General features: G+C 33.1%; 1 protein-coding gene across 1 annotated transcript in view; it reads left to right on the top strand.

Annotated features, from left to right (window-relative positions):
- Positions 1-1722: 1722 nt before the first annotated feature.
- The window catches only part of for (cGMP-dependent protein kinase for), a 214908-nt gene continuing 208380 nt past the window's right edge, over positions 1723-8250 (top strand). The window contains exon 1 of the mRNA XM_077428327.1: positions 1723-2194. The gene's annotated coding sequence lies outside the window, so the exon portion shown is untranslated. The remainder of the gene's footprint in view (positions 2195-8250) is intronic.

Raw genomic sequence — 8250 nt, 5'->3', positions numbered from 1 at the left:
CTACAAACGAAAGATAAATAGCCCGACGATAGATTCCAATATTTATTTTGAACAGAAAATCGATAGATTTTGAGACATCGACCGAACAACACCAAGATATAGAAAAATCGCGTCAATCAACATCTTTTATTACCAGATTCGTGTCCACTTGGCATTTTGCTCGCAATTTTACCGATTTAAAATTCAGCACACTTCCAATAATTAACCCTTTTAAACGAAACCAAAAAATAGTGTGGCCAGAACACTATCTAAATGAATATGTTTCAATAGAAAATACTCAATATAAAATAGTATTAACAGAGGGAAAAAATTTCAAGTGAAAACACGTACTTTTGATTTTTGATTTGAACTGGACGACTACTTAGATTTTTTTATTTATTTTTTTTTTTCATACATATATACCAGGAAGGCCTTACAGGTAAATCCCAATGCGCCTTCCTGCCCAATTACAATTACAAATGCAGCATTTTTATTACAGATCATTGATTTACGAGACACTGAAAAACTCGCAAATTAACGAGACATCTATGGATTGTACATAAATTTTTATTGTACATCAATCAGACTTCAAACAGTGGTGACATAGTAGGTAGGAAGGATTTTTAGCCAATTTTTTTTCCGGGAACCGTTTCAACAATGAAATCAGAGAAAATTGGCAAACTCTGATAAGAAACGATCAACCTGGAGTCACAAATCCAGGTCTGACCAACAGCATACTCTGAAAAATTCATTTTCATTCAGGGATAGAACCCGGCACCTTCTTGACGGTAAGCAGAAGCTTAACGTTCGAGCTATGCTGCTGGCTAGATAGATAGATAGATAGATAGATTTGAAAGCTGAAAAGTACTACAAATGAAAGATAAAATACCCGACTATAGATTAGAATATTCATTTTGAACAGAAAATCGACAGATTTTGAGACATCGACAGAACAACACCAAGATATAGAAAAATCGCGTCAATCAACATCTTTTATTACCAGATTCGTGTTCACTGGGCATTTTGCTCGCAATTTTACCGATTTAAAATTCAGCACACTTCCAATAATTAGCCCTTTTAAACGAAACCAAAAAATAGTGTGGCCAGAACACTATCCAAATAAATATGTTTCAATAGAAAATACTCAATATAAAATAGTATTAACAGAGGGAGAAAATCTCAAGTGAAAACACGTACTTTTGACTTTTGATTTGAACTGGACGACTACTTAGATAGATTTGAAAGCTGAAAAGTACTACAAACGAAAGATAAAATACCCGACTAAAGATTAGAATATTCATTTTGAACAGGAAATCGACAGATTTTGAGACATCGACCGAACAACACCAAGATATAGAAAAATCGCGCTTTTTAAAAAACACATATCTCCGAATTTCAAGCCAATCAACATTTTTTATTACCAGATTCGTGTTCACTGGGCATAGATCTATAAGAAAAATCATATCTCGTTTCTGAACCATTTTTCGTGTCGAACAGTCGAAATAGTCAGTTGATATATGTACATTGTAAAAAAATCTGCATCACTCGGTGAACTCGCACCTTAAAATACAATTTAATCGAATCGATGCATAGTATCCAAGCCTTTGGGGCGGATTTGGTAACCCGGAGCTCGAAGGCGCATTTAAAATGGCGCCCCGGCGGCCATCTTACCGGCAGTTGAGCATCCCTGTTGCCGCACAGTGATGCTAATTGCGAGGAGATCACATTCACGTCCCGAACAGCCAGTCGGCCGAGAGCCGCAAAGCGCGCGGTTCGTGTCTATGGTTTCATCCTTACACGAATAACGAATATATCGCGGCGAGCGTCACAGATTACAGAGAACACACATTTTACACATTACATACATGCATACAGTTCAGTGAAACGTCTGTGTTTATTTATGCGCGAGTTTATCTTCGCGGCGATAAAGGTCTATATTTAAAACGCGACCGCCATGCCGTTCGAATAATGTAATAATATAATACAAAAGTACATACTAATTAATTAAGTGATTTCTTTTGTTTTTTTTTTTTTTATTCTTAATATTACGGTTTTATCTATGGTCGAAGGGACCACTCTGTGAGTGATGTGACGTGAAAGATGGTTGTGTTTGTGATCGGTTTTTGGACCGGAAGTGGCCGGATTTGAATGGGGCGACGAGGAGAGGGGCCGCGGGGCCCCTTTGGATGGGGCTTCGCCCCCGTTTCCGGTGACGGTGAGTTGATTTTTGCACTCCGAGTGATTGTTTTTTTGACGTTTGATGTCCACGCGGATAACATTTGCCTTTAACACGCTCGCGGCGGCCGCTGCTGCGGCAGTTTGATTTGATTTTGATTTTTAAACGCTTTTTATTATAACGAAATTATGTTCACAATACATCTTATATCTATTTTAATAGCTACTGATCTACTGATCATTTTCTATTTTACAATTTAATTTAATTTGGTTATTAATCACAGTATTATATTATTCTAATGTTAATCTAAAGCATAATAGGAAAGAGCTCAAAAACCTATTTACAATCCTTATAAATGTTCATAATACATCTAATACATAATATTAATTAAAGACTGTCTAAAGTCGATGACCTAAAGCAGATTGTGTTTAGGCAATCTGTGTGTTATACCTGAAGGGTATAGACATTTTGTTGTAATCACCGAGACTCTTCACAAGTGTGTTAGTATGGTTATTAGTGATTCTGTCTTAGAATCTACTGGTTAGTTTGTTAGTAATGTCTGTAACAAACGGAATATTATATATGGCATGCAGTTTTTTCAGGTTAGTATATATGGGTGTATTATAAATTATTTTTAGGGATTTATTTTGTATTACTTGGATCTTGGAAAGGTTAGTATTCGAGGCGTTATTCCATACAGGTGAAGCATAGGTTAATAATGGTAATATGAGCGCGCGATATAATTTTATTTTATTTAGCTTTGATAAAGAACTAATCATAGTATTATATTATTCTAATGTTAATCTAAAGCATAATAGGAAAAAGAGCTCAAAAACCTATTTACAATCCTTATAAATGTTCATAATACATCTAATACATAATATTAATTAAAGACTCTCTAAAGTCGATGACCTAAAGCAGATTGTGTTTAGGTAATCTGTGTTTATACCTGAAGGGTATAGGCTGCGGCAGTTTGAAGAGTGACTTTTCCTTTAATTTACTACTATTCGTTTGTGTGTTGAAATCTATCGTTGAATATAAATTAATCAAACGGCCTGGTGACTCGCAGTCTGCAGTGTTATGCGGAAAATGTTAAAACGGGCGCGAAAAATCAGTCCCTGAAAATGGCTGACATAGAAAATCACACATACTATGTATGTATTTATTTATTTTGTTAGGAAAATTTATAATTTTATTGATTTCAAAATTGATAAAAAGAAATAATTATTAGAAGATAAACAATTTTAAAAAGTTTCGTATATAGGTGAGAGAAAAATAAAAATTTAAACATTAAAAATAAAAAATAAAAATAATAATAAAATAGTACCAATGACAGTGGTAAGATAATAATAAAAATAATAACCTGGATTATAGTTATTTATTTATTTAAAGTTTGGACCATTGTAGCATTACAGAAATTCCTAATGCGGCAAAAATAAGTTATAACAACAATGAACTAATAATCCTAGTATTGTACCCGATGAAATATCAACGCATGGGTGTCGGCATATTAAGTTATTAAATAAAAAAAAATAAAAGAAATGTATCGTTCCTGTGTTCGATCCGCACGCGGTTGAATTTTTTCAAATACCTTTTTAATATTTATATTTAATTGTTTAATATGAAAAAAAAATGCTACATATGTATGTATAAACAGGGTCTACGTGACGAGCCAGAATGTTAAATTACAGAAAACACAAATATCGGAAGGCAAAGATCGAAAATCGAAAGATTTTAAGTCGAAAGATCAAAAAAAAAAAAATGGTGCATGGTAAACGGTACATACTCACGAACATACTTACTTAATTTGCGCGAGCAGGGTACAACAGGAACAAGAGGAACAGGCTTTTCCTCCCGTATTCTGCGCGCGCACTTTAATACGGGAGGAAAAGCCTGTTCCTCTTGTTCCTGTTGTATCCTGCTCGCGCAAATTAAGTGAGTATGTACCGTTTACCATGCACCCTTTATTTTGATCTTTCGACTTAAGATCTTTCGATTTTCGATCTTTGCCTTCCGATATTTGTGTTTTCTGTAATTTAACATTCTGGCTCGTCACGGAGACCGGTATAAACAATATAAAACACCAATAAAAAAATTAATTAATTAAATAAATTTAATGGTCAGAGACTTGGCGCCGTATATTAGCCTAGAGGTAACATTGGTAGCAAACAGTATATATAGAAGATTTTTTCTTTCGATATTACTACTTACAGTGTCATATTGGGGTGACCTGTAAAGACACTGTGGTATACTTATGTATTAAACAAATAAACCAATATTCCTACATTTTGTTGGCAGTGGTTTAATTGTGACGTGCATATGTATGTCGAATCGAAACGACTATTATAGTACGGCGAGCGTTATCTCAGATACACAGACAGACATAATAGCGACATTTTATATACCTATGATATAAACAAAGTGTAAACGATGTTTCATGGGATCGTTTGGTTTAAATTTAATTCAAAATTTGTTGACGTTGTCTCAATTATTTTTGGCTTTAACTTCGATTTTTGTGCCGCAAGTTGTGTTTTGTTTGAAAACTAGCCGTGCAATAAATTGTTCGCTTTTTTTCTATCCGCAATTTTTGGTGACTATTTTGCGAGTGGTTTTGTTCAATGAGTCAATTTGTATGGAATGTCTAGTTAACGAAAATATTGTTCATTTCAATGATGTTCACAAAGAAAATGTACAAAACAATATCGTGCTAGCGATTGAATAAACACATCTTTAAAAAGTATGCAACTTTAGTATATGTAGTATTATAAGTAAAGTTTTTCCGACAAATGGGAACGGGAACAGGAACGGGAACGGGAACGGGAACGGAACGGCAATTGCATGCTTTATTGTGGCATTGCAACGCATGCCAGGTTCAGCTAGTTATGTATAAAATATGAATAGAATTCGACAGGGTGTGTATTATGTTTAGTTTGCATTTATTTTTTCATAATGGAACCAGCCAACATGTGTAATTTTATCTTCTATGTATGTATGTATGTATGCATGTATATGCATTCAAATCTAGATAGATTCAATGATTCCTACATATGTATATAATGATATTCTGAATCTTCGAGGTCAATTGATTAGTTTTTATACATTTGTTTAATAAAACTTGATTCAAGTTCATTTATTTGCTTAGCAATCCTGTTTTTATATCATTCATGACAAATGTTTGATATTTTTTCCACATATTTAGAAAGAAATTTGGAACAAAAAATAACGGAGTTCCATAAAAGAAAATTGCGCAATGTGAATATGTAAGTGAAATAAAAAAAATAAAAAAAGTGAAAAAAAAACACTAAGCAATTGAAGACAAACATATGGTATTTTTCAGTAATATAAAGTATGTGTTTTTCCTTCTATAACTTTCGCAATACATTTAAATGTGTCTTCAGTGTATATTTTAGTTCTCATTTGAACTTTAACTTAACCTAACCTTTATTACGTAATATTTATCCATTTAAATATGTATATATTATATATAATTCATGCATATTATAACTTGAAATACAATTTTGAAATAATTTTGTCATTTTTATAATAAAAAAAAAACACGGGATAATGGCAATGACATTGTCCCATGGAATTGAATGCAATAAATGCATAATCATACTTACGTTTAAATCGATTATATGCTCACTATTGAATTGTTTTATATATAGATCAGTTTTATTATTCTACACAATTTTATTTACAATAAAACAAAAGTTCTGCAGATTGTTTGTACCGTGTAAACATTTTGTATATTTTTACGCAATGTAATGGCTTCTGAATTAAATGAAATTATCCACGGTTTGGTTCTAAAAGAGTCAAGGTCACACTTTGGGTTAGTAAATTGCGTCAAACACGAATTCCATAAATAATTTACATACACAAGTATATATCGGAATATAAACGTTGAAAAAAGATAAAATTCACGTGTGTAATTCCAACAAAATGGCGAATTTCAAAACACTCACATATATTTGCACAAAGTTAACCTACTTAGATACCGGTTAAAATATAATATAATATAATATTTCACGTGTTCAAGATTAGGTCACGTTCGACACATTTACTATTTGCTTTCCAAGGGTGTCATTTTTTTTTATACAAAAATATAGAGATTCCAAAACTAGTGACATTTGTCGCTACCGGTACTGCCGTAAAAAAATCACTATCCGTTGTACCGATTTCTATCAGTATTTTTAAGGATATTTTCAGCATACGTATGTACTTTATCTTTGATATTAACCCTCCCTCACCGAGGTGGGGTATGCAAGTGCCTCAATTTTTACGTTTTTCGTAATAACTATGTGGTTTTCAAAGCTATACACCCTATATTTCTTGTATTCCTAGAATGAACTACAAGAAATTTATTTTAATAGATTTTGTATGATTTAGAAAAGGGGTACATCGTAAAAAAATACATTTACACATTTCTACGTTCCAAAGTATGATTTAAAGGCGGTAGCGATAAGTCATGTTTTTGACTGTTCGCTTGCATATTCTTTTTGATCGATGAATCAATGCGAGAAAAAAAGACAGATATATTTTCGTAAGCTATTGTTTTCGTCGCTTTTGGCGCGTGGCTATTGAGTCATGCAGCCGCCTGTTGGCCTTATCTATGTGCGTTTGCGTGTTGATACTTGTCGTTATTTTTCAATACAAAAATAGTCAAAAGCATGCTATAGGACTAAAACTTTTTTGTGTTGATGTATAAAATGATTAATAAGATATATATTGAACGCATTTGTATTGAGAAAAGCTGTAGTTTGATTAAAACATACTGGGGTCTTACTCGACCCCGGTTCGGGACACTCGTTCGATCGCGACGCTCCGTCCTTCAAAGGTTAAATTCATGATACACTGTCTCCTTTGAATAGCAGGTCAAAAAATATTTAAATGTCGACTCATTCTTCGACCAACCCACACTAACTAGCCGATTCAATGTTTTATTATGAATTCAAAACAATATAAAATCGGCTATTTTTTGTAAATAACTGTTTTAAGGTTTTATCTCACTTTTGACTGTCGGCTATTTACATACATACATATGTTTTCATAGATTTATGCATACAAAATGATACAGTTAACTCAGATCCAGCAAATTTGATACACTTCATCTTTCAAGGCACTCTAATTTGGATTGTAGACGGGTTTTGGAATGGCTCGGAGCTCTTTGAAGACTATTTTTCCATGAACAATGCCAAAAATGCAAATTATCATCGCAATTTCATCATTGGATATAACCAGCAAAATAGGCAAGTGGTTAGCATATAATGCTTTGAACAGAGTGGTCACGAGTACAAATCCCTTTGGTTTCTGATGGCCAAACCTCGGATGTGTGACTCCAGGTCGATCGTTTCCTATAATAGTTTGCCAATGTATCTGATTGAAACGGTTCCAACAAATTGGCAACTTTTCCTATTTTCTCGCAAAATCTTGAGTTTTCAAAATCTTGAATTCCGCTAAATTGTTTAAAATGCTACAAATTTACAAATTTGACCATAGATGTCTCTGTGGATATGAATTGATATGTATTTGTTCCATTTGTATAATACTAATAATATTTGTATCAAAAAATGTACAATGTTTATGGCCAGGAAGTCGCTTTAGTGTTTCCTGTTAGGCCTTCCTGGTATTTTATTTTATTTTATTTTATATAGATATATACCAGGAAGGCTTGACAGGAAGACCCCAATGCGCCTTCCTGGACAATTAATTACAAATTATGCAGTATTTTATTATTACATAAATCACTATATTTCCAGAACCTGAAGAACACGAAATAACAATTAATTAATTAATTTCAGAATTAATCCATTGCGACATCTATGAATTTAAATTTTGTACATAATTTTTACAACTTGTACATACAATAAATACAGAAGATTTGTGACAGCAGGAAAGATGATTTTTTTTTTGCCGATTTTGAGGAACCGTTTCAACAATGATCAGATAAAATTGGCAAACTCTGATAAGAAACGATCGATTTGGAGTCACAAAACCCCCAAATCTAACCAGCAGTATAGCGGATCGAACCCACTGATCACTTGGTGCTATACATACACGCTACCATTAAGCCATATTGTTGGCTAATGTACAGATTG

Source organism: Arctopsyche grandis, chromosome 3, assembly GCF_051622035.1.
Source record: "Arctopsyche grandis isolate Sample6627 chromosome 3, ASM5162203v2, whole genome shotgun sequence".
Taxonomy (NCBI): Eukaryota; Metazoa; Arthropoda; class Insecta; order Trichoptera; family Hydropsychidae; genus Arctopsyche; species Arctopsyche grandis.
This window is presented reverse-complemented; position numbering and strand designations above follow the sequence as displayed.